This window comes from Nerophis ophidion, linkage group LG26, assembly GCF_033978795.1.
Source record: "Nerophis ophidion isolate RoL-2023_Sa linkage group LG26, RoL_Noph_v1.0, whole genome shotgun sequence".
NCBI lineage: Eukaryota > Metazoa > Chordata > Actinopteri > Syngnathiformes > Syngnathidae > Nerophis > Nerophis ophidion.
Genome location: NC_084636.1, coordinates 37,140,997 through 37,158,193, shown reverse-complemented (window position 1 = coordinate 37,158,193; position 17,197 = coordinate 37,140,997).

The window sequence follows — 17,197 nt, the reverse complement described above, 5'->3', positions numbered from 1 at the left end:
ATACAGTTCTTCCAGGGACACCATGCATACAGTTCTTCCAGGGACACCACGCATGCAGTTCTTCCAGGGACACCAGTGTTAGATTAAAATACCTGTTTACATGTTTCATCGAAATATCTGTTTGATAGTTGCCAATTTGTCGCCCCAAGTGGGTAACTCAGGCTAGCGACCATGGAGTGTAATTTCAAGAGACAAAAGCCACATCATTTTCTCATATGATCCAATCCAAACAACCTTCCCTAGTCATGGGGCTGGAAAATGAAAAAAATCAACCAGAACAGAAAGTCAACAGACATGTCACACATAACACAACCTGCTCTCTGAACTTTGTGGATATTATTAAAAAAAAAACAGCAAACTTTAATTAAAAAAAGTAACATTACACCCATTCAAATTGATTGCAAGGCATGATGGGAAAAATGTAAAAAAAAATGCTTGCCATTTCTGATAGATTACAAAACGTTGTGTGTGTGTGTGTGTGTGTGTGTGTGTGTGTGTGTGTGTGTGTGTGTGTGTGTGTGTGTGTGTGTGTGTGTGTGTGACAATCATTGCTACTTTAACTTTTTTAACTTAACACGTACACACGAACGCACACGCACATACACACACACGCACACGTACATACATGAACACGTACAGACACATGTACACACACACACACGCACATGTACACACACACACAATTTCAGACACGCACGTGTACACACACACATACATATGCACTTACACGCGCACACAAACACAGACACATGTACACACACGTACACACATACACATATACACACACGTATACACACACATTCAGACACGCACATGTACACACACACGTACACTTGCACGTACACACGCACATGTACACGCACACACACACACACACACACACACACACATGTACACACACAGACCCATGCACGCATGTATACACCCACACACATACAGACACGCACGTTTACCCTCACACACACGCACATGTACACACACAGACACACGCACGCATGTATACACGCACACACATACAGACACGCTCATGTACACACACACACACGCACATGTACACACACAGACACACGCACGCATGTATACACGCACACACATACAGACACGCACGTTTACACTCGCACACGCAGACACATTTACACGTACACACGCACACATACACACACGTATACGCATACACACACATGTACAATCAGACACACGCACAAACAAGCACACGTACACGCACAGACACACACACACACACATGTACACACACACACACACACGTACAAATTCACGTACACACATACACGCCACACACGCATACACACGTACACACTAGCAAACGTTCACACACACAGACACGCTCATGTACACACACACATGCACACACTTTTACACGTACACACGCACACATACACACACACACACGTACACGCATACACACACACATGTACAAGCAGACACACGCACAAACAAGCACACGTACACGCACAGACACACACACGCACATGTACACACACACGTACACACACATACATACACGAAACACACACACGTACAGACACACACACTGACACATGCAGACACATGTACACACACGTACACACTCACACATACAGACACGCACATGTACAAACACACACACACGTACACGCACACACACACATGTACACACGTACACTTACACGTACACCCCCATACATACACACACGCACGCACACACACACACACACACACGTACACACATACACACACAGACACACGCACCTACAAGCACACGTACACGCACACACACACATGTACACACGTACACTTACACGTACACCCCCATACATACACACACGCACGCACACACACACACACACACACACACGTACACACATACACACACAGACACACGCACCTACAAGCACACGTGCACACACAGACACACACACAAGCACATGTACACACACACACATGTACACAAATACGCACACACGTACATACACGCACGTACACACATGCACACGCTTACACACACAATTACACACACACACACGCACAGATGTACACGCATACACACACATGTACACACAAAAGCACACGTACACACACACATGTACACACACAGACACATGTACACAGACACACGTACACACACAAACACATACAGACACACACATGCACATGTACACACACAGACACATGTACACAGACACACACACACACACACACATACAGACACACTCATGCACATGTACACACACAGACACATGTACACAGACACACACACACACATACACACACACGCATATGTACACACACACGCATGCAAACACTCACATGTACACCACGCACATGTACACACATGTATACACACACACACACACACACATACACACATACGCATATGTACACACACACGCATGCAAACACTCACACGTACACCACGCACATGTACACACATGTATACACACACACACACACACACACACACACGTAAACTCAGTTGAAATGTGGGAAAGTAGAATTTGCCAGGGAAAATGTAAAAAAATAAATATGTTTTCATAATAATCGCGATTATTTGTCAACAATTCTTAGTCGCTTAAAAGAAAATTACATTTTTGTATTTTTATTTTTACCCCCCACTCATCCTGTCCACCAGTCACATAGTAGATGTGTATGATCTATATCCACTGTACACATTGACTTTAGTCAAGAGAAGTGTTGATACTTATTTGTTGTCTTATTTGACTTCATTAAATGTTTATTAATATTTTTTATTCAACAAAACCAGTTTAATTTGAAGTAATGTAGACATAACTGCACAAATGAATCATCCAGGTGTAAAATAAATATAAATATAATGATAAATTAGTATATTTTCTTAGTTGCCGGGGTACAATCTGGGTTAGGACTGCCATGCTTTTATTTTGAAGCTTACTTGGCACTGAACAGGAACTCGACCAGGGGAGTCCAAACTACGTTCTGTGGGCCCGCTGAGGTCTTCAAACCCGCCCGTGATGACTTTTTTTTTTAAAAAGTCAATCTTGCAATGCCAACAAAGACCTATCCGATCCTATCCTATTCATAGTGCTTTCTGTCGCCATCTAGTGGACATCCAAACTTGTTCAGGCCAATTAACATAAATGATGCTCTGAGCAGAACAATGCACAGCATATACCTATAAGACCTAACACAAACAATCTTCCCTAGTCATTGTGCAAAAAAAATAAAAAATAAAAATCCAACCTACACAAAATATCAACAGACATACTCACTGAACTTTATGGATATATTAAAAAAAATGTAATCGAATTTATATCCGTCGCAATGCATGATGGGAAACACTCCCCACGCTTATCCATGTTTGTCACATTTTAGCTGCTTGATATTTCTGATTGTTTACAAAACTTCAAGGATGTCACGCCTATGGTTCATGTTTTGTTTTGGTCATGCTATGTTTAGTTTTTTGGACATTTAGTTTTGTTTTGCATTTCCTTGTTTGTGTTACCATGCCAACTGATTTAGTTTTCTGTCATGTCTGATCATGAGTTTTGTACGGCCATATTATCCTGAGCATTCGCAATCTCATCTGTTCTTAAAGCTAAGCAGTGTCTGGCCTGGTTAGTACTTGGATGGGAGACTACCTAGGAATACCAGGTGCTTTTGACCCTTTGGACTCTAAGTCCCTTTTTTTTTAACTCCCTGTTTTGTTACCATGACAACCAATCAGTTCACCTGTCTTGTCTCGCACCCATTTTCACTTATGTTCATTATTTAAGCCACAGTTACCAGTTAGTCAGTCTGGCAACATCACCTCAATCACGTCCTTGATTATCTGCCTCATGCCTTGCCATGCTGTCCATTTTGTCCACGTAAGTTTTTGTTATTCATGCCACTGTGCAAGTGTTTTTGTTTCATGTCTGTAGTTTATAGCCTTTGTGCTAGTCTTTTGTTTCATAGCCCAGTTTTTTGTACCGCCATTGTTGGTTCCTGTTTTTAGTTTTAGTGTTAGAATAAAGATGTACCTTCCTTCACGCCGTTTCCACAACATTCGCTTTGCACCTCGGGGAAACAACCCAAGACCAAGTCCAAGCCTGACAAAGGAGGTCGTTACAGAAGTAAACAATGGAAGAGTTTAACTTTTTTTTTGTTAATATCCATCCATTTTCTACCTCTTGTCCTTTTATATAATTGGATCTTGATATATAATATCCATCCATTTTCTACCTCTTGTCCTTTTATATAATTGGATCTTGATATATAATATATGTACACACACACACACGCATATATTATTTTCCAATGGTCATAAAAACATATCAATAATTATGGAAATAAAACCTTGATATCGTGATACAGTTTCCGGCCCTATGATTCATACTGCTGGTATCCACACATCCTCGTCACCTGCGTAGCAACCAGGAAGTAGATCGTCCTCACCTGCAGATCATTTTTGCTCCAAAAGAGAAAATCCTGTCCGACAGCAGAGAGAGAAACTCAATAATCTGCTTTATTTTGACACTTCCATCTCAGTCATGGTGGGGATGATCCCTTCAGGGTGAAGATGGAAGTCAAAAAGGGGGCGGAGCCACAGCAAAGAGGAGGGGAAAGGTGTCAACAAGGTCATGAATAATTGATGATGGCGCACGTCGGCCACTAAACTACATTTAGGGCTTTAAAGTCAGAAGTTAATGTAGCTTTTAATGCATATTGATTAGGGCCGCAGACATAAATCAATTATATTGATTAGGGGAGGAAAAGCTTTGATTTAAAGTCTTGTTTCGATGAATCGTTTAATGAGTAGAACTAAAATGTGGATATATACACACTTATATTTTGAAAAACCTGAAGATTTTGTGATCATTTAAAAAAATATTTATTTCAAAATGGTATGTGTAATTGTCACAATTCCAGTATGCATCATGCTATCGTGAAATTGTGGTGTGACCCGAGGATGCAGGGACGGAAGGCGACGTGCAGGTCAAATATGTCCATCCATCTGTTTTCTACCGATTGTCCCTTTCGGGGTCTCGGAGAACTGGAACGTATGTTCCCTAAAAAAAAAACATTTAAAAAGTGTGTTTTATCTGTTTATTTAAACACACTAATTGATGGACTATTCTATTACTAAAATATCCCATATCGGCATCCTTAGTGTTAATGTGATATTTTTTCTCACTTTTATGATTTTTAATGTAATATACCATAACAATAATATAGTTTTTGTTTTTTCCTCACAACATTTAAGATGAAGCTGATTTATTTTGTTTAGTGCGATACGTATAAAAGATATAAAAATTGATGATTGGGATGAAAACAAAAAAAACAACAACAAAAAACATTTTTAATCATAAAAATGTTTTTTAACCTGAGGAATATTAATAATTTTTAAAAACCTGAAGATTTTTTTTAGCATTTATATATACATATATATATATATATATATATATATATATATATGTATATATACAGTGGGGCAAAAAAGTATTTAGTCAGCCAGCGATTGTGCAAGTTCTCCCACTTCAAATGATGACAGAGGTCTGTAATTTTCATCATAGGTACACTTCAACTGTGAGAGACAGAATTCACATTGTAAGAATTTTAAAGAATTTTTTTGTAAATTATGGTGGAAAATAAGTATTTGGTCAACCATTCAAAGCTCTCACTGATGGAAGGAGGTTTTGGCTCCAAATCTCAGGATACATGGCCCCATTCATTCTTTCCTTAACACGGATCAATCGTCCTGTCCCCTTAGCAGAAAAACAGCCCCAAAGCATGATGTTTCCACCCCCATGCTTCACAGTAGGTATGGTGTTCTTGGGATGCAACTCCTCCTCTGAGCTGCCACCTTACCGTGGTAAAGGAGTTTGCGTGTCCCAATGATCCTAGGAGCTATGTTGTCTGGGAGTTTTAAGATCCCTGGTAGGGTCTCCCAAGGCAAACTGGTCCTAGGTGAGGAACCAGACACAGAGGAGCTCGAAGACCTCTATGATGAACATAAGAAAAGGACTCAGATTATATATATATATATCTATTAGGGGTGGGCAAATTAATGCGTTAATTACGAGTTAACTCATCAATCTATTAACGCCGACAATTATTTTACCGCACATTTGCGTATGTTGTTTACATGCTTTTATTTTGTTAAGGCCTTTTCTTAACAAGATGGCGTGGAGGGGCTCTTGGTAAAGATGGAACATTTGGCAAAAATAGCGGACAATTCTGCAAATGTCCTGGCTGGCTTACAGCGTGGTCACTCCGGGATCACTTACGACCGCCAGACAATTCTGGATGTGGATAGATCGGGCCGTTTTGGACTGAATGAGGCGTGCTTGCTAGAGCGGCTAGCTAGCATGGGAATACTTTGCCGGCTACATCCAGCGGCCTGTGAAGCAGCGGAGTATATGTGTTGTCTGTCTATTTATGAATAATGCAGACCAGGAGTGTTGGCTGACTTCTTAACGTTTGCTTTCAGAGCGTGCATATCACAACATACAAGATGTCGTCATGGCGACACAACCTATACATGCTCCTCACTCCTGTTGCATGCTGGGTAGGGTAGTTCTTTTATTCCCTGGCTCATAACATCACAATATAGTACCATGTATATGATGCCTTCAGTTTATCAAAGCACCAAGCAAACAATCGGAAAATTCCCATCATATCAATTCCTAGATATGGTCATAATTATTTGAAGTGCACTACGCAGAATAAACACAACATTATTAATATTGCTACTACGGATAATTTGATCCAAAATTCCCTAAAACAGCCCACTACCTATAATATAGGTTTTTTTAAACATAATAAAAAAAATGTTTCTGCTGTTACCTCAGAAATTGGCTGTTCAGATGTTATGATTGTGGCTCAGAGATTTGTATGTAGATTATATTTATTTTCCATAACAAACAGGATAACTTAAATACCCTGGCAGTGGCAATAAGCTTAAATGTTTGTATTGACACTTTTGGAGTTGATTTTCATCAAATATGCTATTTAACTGCTACTGTTTAACAAGGACTGATTTAAATTGTGTTTGCACAACAAATGTTTTGGCGCTTTTGTTCATGTGGGAGAATATTCCAATAAAGGTGCACTACACACTACTTTTGAATTCATTATTGGGCTTTGTGTATACAATGCAGTTAATCGCGATTAATCAGAGAAATAGTGCGATTAACTTAGATTAAAAATTTTAATCGTTGCCTAGCCCTAATATATATATATATATATATATATATATATATATATCTATATATACATATATGAATTATAAATATATATATATATATATTTGCTGTAGTACTTCTTGTGTGGTACTTTAGCATCTTTTCCTCCTGCTGAGGAAAAGTTGTTATATGTATGTATGTGTATATATATATATATATATATATATATATATATATATATATATATACATATACTGTATATGTATATACATTCATGTAAATGTACTGTATATGTGTGTGATTTTATATATATATATATATATATATATATTATTGATAATATAATGTTGATTTTAAACTTGTAATTGTCACGATCCTAGTTATAAACATGTGTCATGCTTGCTTGAGCTTGCGGCGTGACCCAAGGACGCAGAGACGGAAGGCGACGTGCAGGTCGAATATATATATTTAGAAGAATCGGAAAAGGCGCAAGCGGTATAAAATGGATGGACGGAGGTTGCACTAGCATGGAAAGAGCAGTGGACTTTGGGAGTAACAACAAGCTGGCACGGATGCCAACAGGAAGTGAGGCGAAATCCTGCTGGCATGGATCAGGCGGTGGAGCCAAGAAAAGGGAAAACAGGTGCTAGGTGCGGAACTTCAGATAATAAGAGCGCTGGAAGGGAAATGGAAGATGACATGTAGTGTATGTATACATTAGTACACGGTGTAGAAATAATATATGCATCCAACAAAAGCGATGAAGAGAGCAAAAGGAGGCGCAGCAGAGATTGTCCCTGTGGGGGGGGGGGGGGGGGGGGGGAGACCATCTGGTCCTCTGCATGCCACCGTCCCTGATGGAGGAGGCAGCTGAGTCAGCACAAGAGAAAAGACAAGTCAGCAGGAGGAAGAGATGCTAAAGTACAACACAAGAAGTACTACAGCAATACTTCCAACTTATGCACGACACATAGTCTGATCCAGAGTCAAACAAGCGGCTAATGTCCCTCCACAGTGTGGAGCTGCTTCTAAATCCCTAATCCTCGCCACAGAGAAACCACGTCTCTTACAAGTAGCGTTATCACTGGAGGACGAGGAATAGCTAAAAAAGCAGAGCTAACTGTTAAGCTAAAGCTTCAGGATGTAAACAAAGATGGGCGGATCGATACAAATATCGACAGTAATGATAACAAGTATAATATCAGTTAATGGTTGATACTACAAGATTGATATTTATTTTGATTTCCAAACATGTTTGTCATTTTTGTCAGTTACTGTTGCAAGTCCAAGTTGTTCGATGGCAGTAGTGAGTAGTTTATGGCTAGTCACTTCAGTCTGTTGTTGCGCCCTAAAAAGTGTTGATACTGTAAGTATTGTACTTATTACACACCGGATGTTTGATTGCACATCTCTCGGTTGTAGTTTTCATTAACACATTTGGAGGTGTTGAAATGGCCACGTCAAATTGCTAATGTTAATCAGTAGCATGTCGATAGCAAAGCCAGTGCCACCCTAAAATACTTACTAGAAACACATTGGAGGTGTTCAGAGGGCTTTACAGGTGCCGTCAATGGTACCCTCATTACCTGCCTCCTGCTAGCAGTTTTTGACTATTTAGAATGCACTGAAACAACATGATGGGCAAAAATGTCCGCCAAAAAAGTTGCAGCTTTGTAAAAAAACATGACAACATTTGTCAAATGTTCTCGGTCCAATCCGTTTAATATTCAGGGACCCCGACAAAAAAAAAAAGGACGGGGGTGAGATGGTGATTATGCAAATGAGGTGAGGCCTCAGGTGAGGCAGCGGGAGATGACAGGATTGGGACAATTGGCATCAAAGCCGGGATGAACCCGCCTGTAACTTTCATGTCGACACGCACGTTAGCCAGCCTGCAGGTGTGTGCAGGTGATCACCTGATAAGGTCTCGCTGTAGTCTGCTGGCCTGCAGGTGTGTGCAGGTGATCACCTGATAAGGTCTCGCTAACCAGGACACGTGATTGATCACAAGGATTAGAACAGGGCTGCTGTGCAAAGTGCGGCCGGGGGCCACTTATGGCACAGTTTAAAGAATATACAAAATTAACAAATAAATAAAACATGGAATTAAAAGCAAAAAAAAATTGGCGAAAATGTTGCACATTGTATGTTTTTGCCATTTGAAAAAAAAGTTTTTTGGAGGGGGAGGAAAACTTATATATATATATATATATATATATATATATATATATATATATATATATATATATATATATATATATATATATATATGTCAACAGAGATTTGAAGTTAATGTATAGATAATTAAGTGTTGAAAGGACAAATAGTATATATTGATATATGCCTTATTTCAGCACTTTTATGAGTGGGGGCCATCTTGGTCCCCGAGACTTTTAGTGTGATTTGTTTTTTTAAAACCTGTTATTGTAAAAAAAATAAATACAAAAAAAATACATTAAATTATATGTTATGGAATATTTACCCATTTAAGGCTTTTTTTTTGTAAAAAATTTTAGGAGGGAAATAGTGAATATTTTGTCTGATAAAAAGGTATAAAACAAAAAAACAAAAACTTTTTGTCAACGAATAGATTTCAAATTAATGTATAGATAATTAGGTGTTGAAAGTAAAAATAATGCATATTATTTAAACACTTTAATGAGTGGGGGCCGTTTTGGTCCCCGAGACCTATAGTGTGATTTTTTTGTGAACATTTTTAGGGGGGAAATAGTGAATATTTTGTGTATTGCCTATTAAACCAAAAAGGCATACAACAACAAAAATACTTAATGTCAAAATATAGTTTTGAACTTAATGTATAGATAATTAAATGCAAAAAATAATACATATTATTATATGCCTTGTTTCAGCACTTTTATGAGTGGGGGGCGTTTGGTCCCCGAGACCTTTAGTGTGATTTGTTTTTTTAAAACCTGTTATTGTTAAAAAAAAAAAAAACGTTAAAATGTATGTTGTTATGACTTATTTACCCATTTAAGGCTTTTTTTTGTTAACATGTTTAGGGGGGAAATAGTGAATATTTCGTCTATTAAAAAAGGCATAAAATAAAAAAACAAACTTTTTGTCAATGAATAGATTTCAAATTAATGTATAGATAATTAGGTTTTGAAAGTAAAAATAATGCATATTATTATATGCATTATTATAACACTTTAATGAGTGGGGGCCGTTTTGGTCCCCGAGACCTTTAGTGTGATTTGTTTTTTTAAAACCTGTTATTGTTAAAAAAAAATACATTTAAAAAAATACATTAAAATGTATGTTGTTATTAATCATTTACCCATTTAAGGCTTTTTTTTGTAAACATTTTTAGGAGGGAAATAGTGAATATTTTGTGTATTAAAAAAGGCATAAAACAAACAAACAAAACTTTTTGTCAACGAATAGATGTCAAATTAATGTATACATAATTAGGTTTTGAAAGTCAAAATAATGCATATTATTATATGCATTATTATAAGACTTTAATGAGTGGGGGCCGTTTTGGTCCCCGAGACCTATAGTGTGATTTGTTTTGTTTTTTAAACCTGTTATTGTTAAAAAATAAATAAATCAAAATAAATTAAAATGTATGTTGTTAGGAATTATTCACCCATTTAAGGCTTTTTTTGTAAACATTTTTAGGAGCGAAATAGTGACTATTTTGTGTATTAAAAAAGGCATAAAACAAAAAAAGTAACCACATAATATCAAAAGATAGATTTGATTAAGTGTTAAAAGTAAAAATAATACATATTATTATATGCCTTATTTCAATACTTTTATGAGTGGGAGTCGTTTGGGTCCCTGAGACCTTTAGTGTGATTTGTTTTTTTAAAACCTGTTATTGATAAAACATTTTTTTTAATACATTAAATTTTATGTTATGAATTATTTACCCATTTAAGGCTTTTTTTTGTAAACATTTTTAGGAGGGAAATAGTGAATATTTTGTGTATTAAAAAAGGCATAAAACAAACAAAAAAAACTTTTTGTCAACGAATAGATGTCAAATTAATGTATAGATAATTAGGTTTTGAAAGTAAAAATAATGTATATTATTATATGCATTATTATAAGACCTTAATGAGTGGGGGCCGTTTTGGTCCCCGAGACCTATAGTGTGATTTTTGTTTTTTAAACCTGTTATAGTTAAAAAATAAATAAATACAAATAAATTAAAATGTATGTTGTTAGGAATTATTTACCCATTTAAGGCTTTTTTTGTAAACATTTTTAGGAGCGAAATAGTGACTATTTTGTGTATTAAAAAAGGCATAAAACAAAAAAAAATAACCACATAATATCAAAAGATAGATTTGATTAAGTGTTAAAAGTAAAAATAATACATATTATTATATGCCTTATTTCAATACTTTTATGAGTGGGAGCCGTTTGGGTCCCTGAGACCTTTAGTGTGATTTGTTTTTTTAAAACCTGTTATTGATAAAACTTTTTTTTTTTAATACATTAAAATTTATGTTATGAATTATTTAACCATTATGGCTTTTTTTGTGAACATTTTTAGGGGGGAAATTGTGAATATTTTGTGTATTGCCTATTAAACAAAAAAGGCATACAACAAAAAAAATACTTAATGTCAAAATATAGTTTTGAAGTTAATGTATAGATAATTAAATGTTGAAAGCAAAAATAATACATATTATTATATACCTTGTTTCAGCACTTTTATGAGTGGGGGGCGTTTGGTCCCCGAGACCTTTAGTGTGATTAGTTTTTTTAAAACCTGTTATTGTTAAAAAAAAATACATTAAAAAAATATGTTAAAATGTATGTTGTTATGAATTATTTACCCATTTAAGGCTTTTTTTGTAAACATTTTTAGGAGCGAAATAGTGACTATTTTGTGTATTAAAAAAGGCATAAAACAAAAAAAAATAACCACATAATATCAAAAGATAGATTTGATTAAGCGTTAAAAGTAAAACTAATACATATTATTATATGCCTTATTTCAATACTCTTATGAGTGGGAGCCGTTTGGGTCCCTGAGACCTTTAGTGTGATTTGTTTTTTTAAAACCTGTTATTGTTAAAAAATAAATACAAAAAAATACATTAAAATGTATGTTGTTATGAATTATTTGCCCATTTAAGGCTTTTTTTTGGGGGGTGAACATTTTTAAGGGGGATATATTGAATATTTTGTGTATTGCCTATTAAACAAAAAAGGCATAAAACAAAAAAAAATACTGTCAGAAGATAGATTTGAAGTTAATGTATAGATAATTAAGTGTTAAAAGTAAAAATAAGGCATATTATATGCCTTATTTTAACACTTTAATGAGTGGGGGCCGTTTTGGTCCCCGAGACCTATAGTGTGATTTGTTTTGTTTTTTAAACCTGTTATAGTTAAAAAATAAATAAATCAAAATAAATTAAAATGTATGTTGTTAGGAATTATTTACCCATTTAAGGCTTTTTTGTAAACATTTTTAGGAGCGAAATAGTGACTATTTTGTGTATTAAAAAAGGCTTAAAACAAAAAACAAAAAAACCACATAATATCAAAAGCTAGATTTGATTAAGCGTTAAAAGTAAAAATAATACATATTATTATATGCCTTATTTCAATACTTTTATGAGTTGGAGCCGTTTGGGTCCCTGAGACCTTTAGTGTGATTTGTTTTTTTAAAACCTGTTATTGTTAAAAAATAAATACAAAAAATAGATTAAAATGTATGTTGTTATGAATTATTTGCCCATTTAAGGTTTTTTTTGGGGGGGTGAACATTTTTAAGGGGGATATATTGAATATTTTGTGTATTGCCTATTAAACAAAAAAGGCATAAAACAAAAAAAGATAATGTCAAAAGATAGATTTGAAGTTAATGTATAGATAATTAAGTGTTTAAAGTAAAAATAAGGCATATTATATGCCTTATTTTAACACTTTAATGAGTGGGGGCCGTTTTGGTCCCCGAGACCTTTAGTGTGATTTGTTTTGTTTTTTAAACCTGTTATAGTTAAAAAATAAATAAATAAAAATAAATTAAAATGTATGTTGTTAGGAATTATTTACCCATTTAAGGCTTTTTTGTAAACATTTTTAGGAGGGAAATAGTGACTATTTTGTGTATTAAAAAAGGCATAAAACAAAAAAAACACATAATATCAAAAGCTAGATTTGATTAAGCGTTAAAAGTAAAAATAATACATATTATTATATGCCTTATTTCAATACTTTTATGAGTGGGAGCCGTTTGGGTCCCTGAGACCTTTAGTGTGATTTGTTTTTTTAAAACCTGTTATTGTTAAAAAATAAATACAAAAAATAGATTAAAATGTATGTTGTTATGAATTATTTGCCCATTTAAGGTTTTTTTTGGGGGGTGAACATTTTTAAGGGGGATATATTGAATATTTTGTGTATTGCCTATTAAACAAAAAAGGCATAAAACAAAAAAAAATAATGTCAAAAGATAGATTTGAAGTTAATGTATAGATAATTAAGTGTTGAAAGTAAAAATAATACATATTATTATATGCCTTGTTTCAGCACTTTTATGAGTGGGGGGCGTTTGCATCCCCAAGACCTTTAGTGTGATTAGTTTTTAAAACATCCATCCATCCATTTTCTACCGCTTATTCCCTTTCGGAGTTGCGGGGGGCGCTGGCCCCTATCTCAGCTACAATCGGGCGGAAGGCGGGGTACACCCTGGACAAGTCGCCATCTCATCGCAGGGCCAACACAGATAGACAGACAACATTCACACACTAGGGACCATTTAGTGTTGCCAATCAACCTATCCCCAGCACGTTATTTAAAAAAAAAAAAAAATACACACATACATTAAAATGTATGTTGTTATGAATTTTTTACCCATTTAAGGCTTTTTTGGGTGAACATTTTTAAAGGGAAAATGTCCTGATGGCTTCATCTGGCCAGGATCTTCAGCTCTCACTGGATCGGTTCGCAGCAGAGTGTGAAGCGACCGGAATGAGAATCAGCACCTCCAAGTCCGAGTCTTTGGTTCTCGCCCGGAAAAGGGTGGAGTGCCATCTCCGGGTTAAGGAGGAGACCCTACCCCAAGTGGAGGAGTTCAAGTACCTAGGAGTCTTGTTCACGAGTGAGGGAAGAGTGGATGGTGAGATCGACAGGCGGATCGGTGCGGCGTCTTCAGTAATGCGGACGTTGTATCGATCCGTTGTGGTGAAGAAGGAGCTGAGCCGGAAGGCAAAGCTCTCAATTTACCGGTCGATCTACGTTCCCATCCTCACCTATGGTCATGAGCTTTGGGTTATGACCGGAAGGACAAGATCTCGGGTTCAAGCGGCCCAAATGAGTTTCCTCCGCCGTGTGGCGGGTCTCTCCCTTAGAGATAGGGTGAGAAGCTCTGCCATCCGGGAGGAACTCAAAGTAAAGCCGCTGCTCCTCCACATGGAGAGGAGCCAGATGAGGTGGTTCGGGCATCTGGTCAGGATGCCACCCGAACGCCTCCCTAGGGAGGTGTTTAGGGCACGTCCAGCTGGTAGGAGGCCACGGGGAAGACCCAGGACACATTGGGAAGACTATGTCTCCCGGGTGGCCTGGGGTTCAGGCGAGGGAAGTCTGGTCTTCCTTGCTTAGGCTGCTTCCCCCGCGCCCCCACCTTGGACAAGCGTAAGAAGATGGAGGGATGAATCTATGACTTTAATGACTGGGACCGTCCACCACAATTGACTGGAGCCCTAACAATTATTAGTGTATGTACATATTGTATTAGTTTTGAAAATGGGCCCCGCATGTTTTGAGTGTTCAGTGTTGGGCCCTCAGTGGATGTCACAGAATCCTCTCATTCTCTATACTTTCGTCTAATCATTCGTCTTGCTCTCGCCACGACCCTCGTCCCGATGCCATGGTCTTTTGTTGTTGTTGTTGTTGTTCTCGTGTTGATCCTGACCCAAGACGGGCAGGCAGGGGGAGGAGTCTGCTGGTGATAAAACAACAACAACAACAACATCTGCCAGTCATCAGGCAGACGGTGGCTAATTGTTGAGGAGCGTGGTTAGCGTCCGTGCGCTGGTATTGTCATGACTTTTGGAAAGGAGCACAATCAATAGCTCTTTTCATTCTGGCCTTAACGGCCGCCGCTCTGTCCCCGCGGGCGCGCAGGAGCTCCGTGTTACACGCCGCGGATGGGATGTCTCCGCCACGCCGGCTCCGTTCCGCCACGTTCGCCCCAACCTTGTGCCAAATGAGTATGGATTTAGCATCAAACCATGACAAGATGCCTTTTTCCCCCAAATGAGATATTGAAGTCCATATTTCAAGCGCGGGATATTTGAGGCGGGGGGGGGGGGGGTCACATGATAGGGGCTCGCCGCCAACACGGATCCTTTGAAAAGGACCAAAAGTCAACTCAAGGCCCATCACGAACTCGCCTCTTCTCCGGTCTCTGGACTACACCGCCGCTCGTACTAGGAGCTCCCCGTCCAATAGTGATATCGCCCCAGCAGACATACGTATCAGATTGTGATACGTGTCCGTGACGGTCTGTCCTGAAATGTCCTCCATTAAGAACATCACTACCTCTACTTTACTCATTTAAAACAGGTAATAATGCGAGTCTACTAGCAGCTGCACAACAGCTAAGCACACAATAGCACACAAGCTAGTCTACAACTCATACATACATACATACATACATACATACCTACATATACACCTCATTTTGAAGTACAAAACTCATACTCTACCTACATACATACATACATACATACATACATACATATACACCTCATTTTGAAGTACAAAACTCATACTCTACCTACATACATACATACATACATACATACATACCTACATATACACCTCATTTTGAAGTACAAAACTCATACTCTACCTACATACATACATACATACATACATACATACATACCTACATATACACCTCATTTTGAAGTACAAAACTAATATTCTACCTACATACATACATACATACATACATACTTATACACCTCATTTTGAAGTACAAAACTAATACTCTACCTACATACATACATACATACCTACCTACATATACACCTCATTTTGAAGTACAAAACTAATACTCTACCTACATACATACATACATACACACATACATACATACATACATACATACCTACATATACACCTAATCTTGAAGTACAAAACTCATACTCTACCTACATACATACATACATACATACATACATACATACATACATACCTACATATACACCTCATTTTGAAGTACAAAACTAATACTCTACCTACATACATACATACATACACACATACATACATACATACCTACATATACACCTAATCTTGAAGTACAAAACTCATACTCTACCCACATACATACATACATACATACATACATACATACATACCTACATATACACCTCATTTTGAAGTACAAAACTAATATTCTACCTACATACATACATACATACATACATACATACATACATACATCCATACATACATACATACATACATACATACATACATACCTACATATACACCTCATTTTGAAGTACAAAACTAATACTATACCTACATACATACATACATCCATACATACATCCATACATACATACATACATACCTACATATACACCTCATTTTGAAGTACAAAACTAATACTATACCTACATACATACATACATACATACATACATTTTCTACCGCTTATTCCCTTTGGGGTCACGGGGGCCGCTGGTCCCTATCTCAGCTACAATTGGGCGGAAGGCGGCGTACACCCTGGACAAGTCGCCACCTCAACATACGTACATACAAACCACTGCCCGGATCATATTTTGTTAAGATTTTTGATTTTTTTTTGTGCACTTCTCAGTTTGTTTCCATGGTTACTCATTGTTTTCACCTGTCACTTGCTCCTGACGCGTACCTGTGGTTACTGATTGCTGCCTTTATTTTAGCCTGCCTTTTCCATTTAGTAAGCCTCGCTTCCTAGTTTGTGTTACACGCAACAATTGGCGACTTTGATTCCATTTTGGTACTTGCTAGCCTCCATGCTATGCTTTTGTTTTTTTTCTAGCTCCCATGCTAGTTCTGTTTGTTTTGCC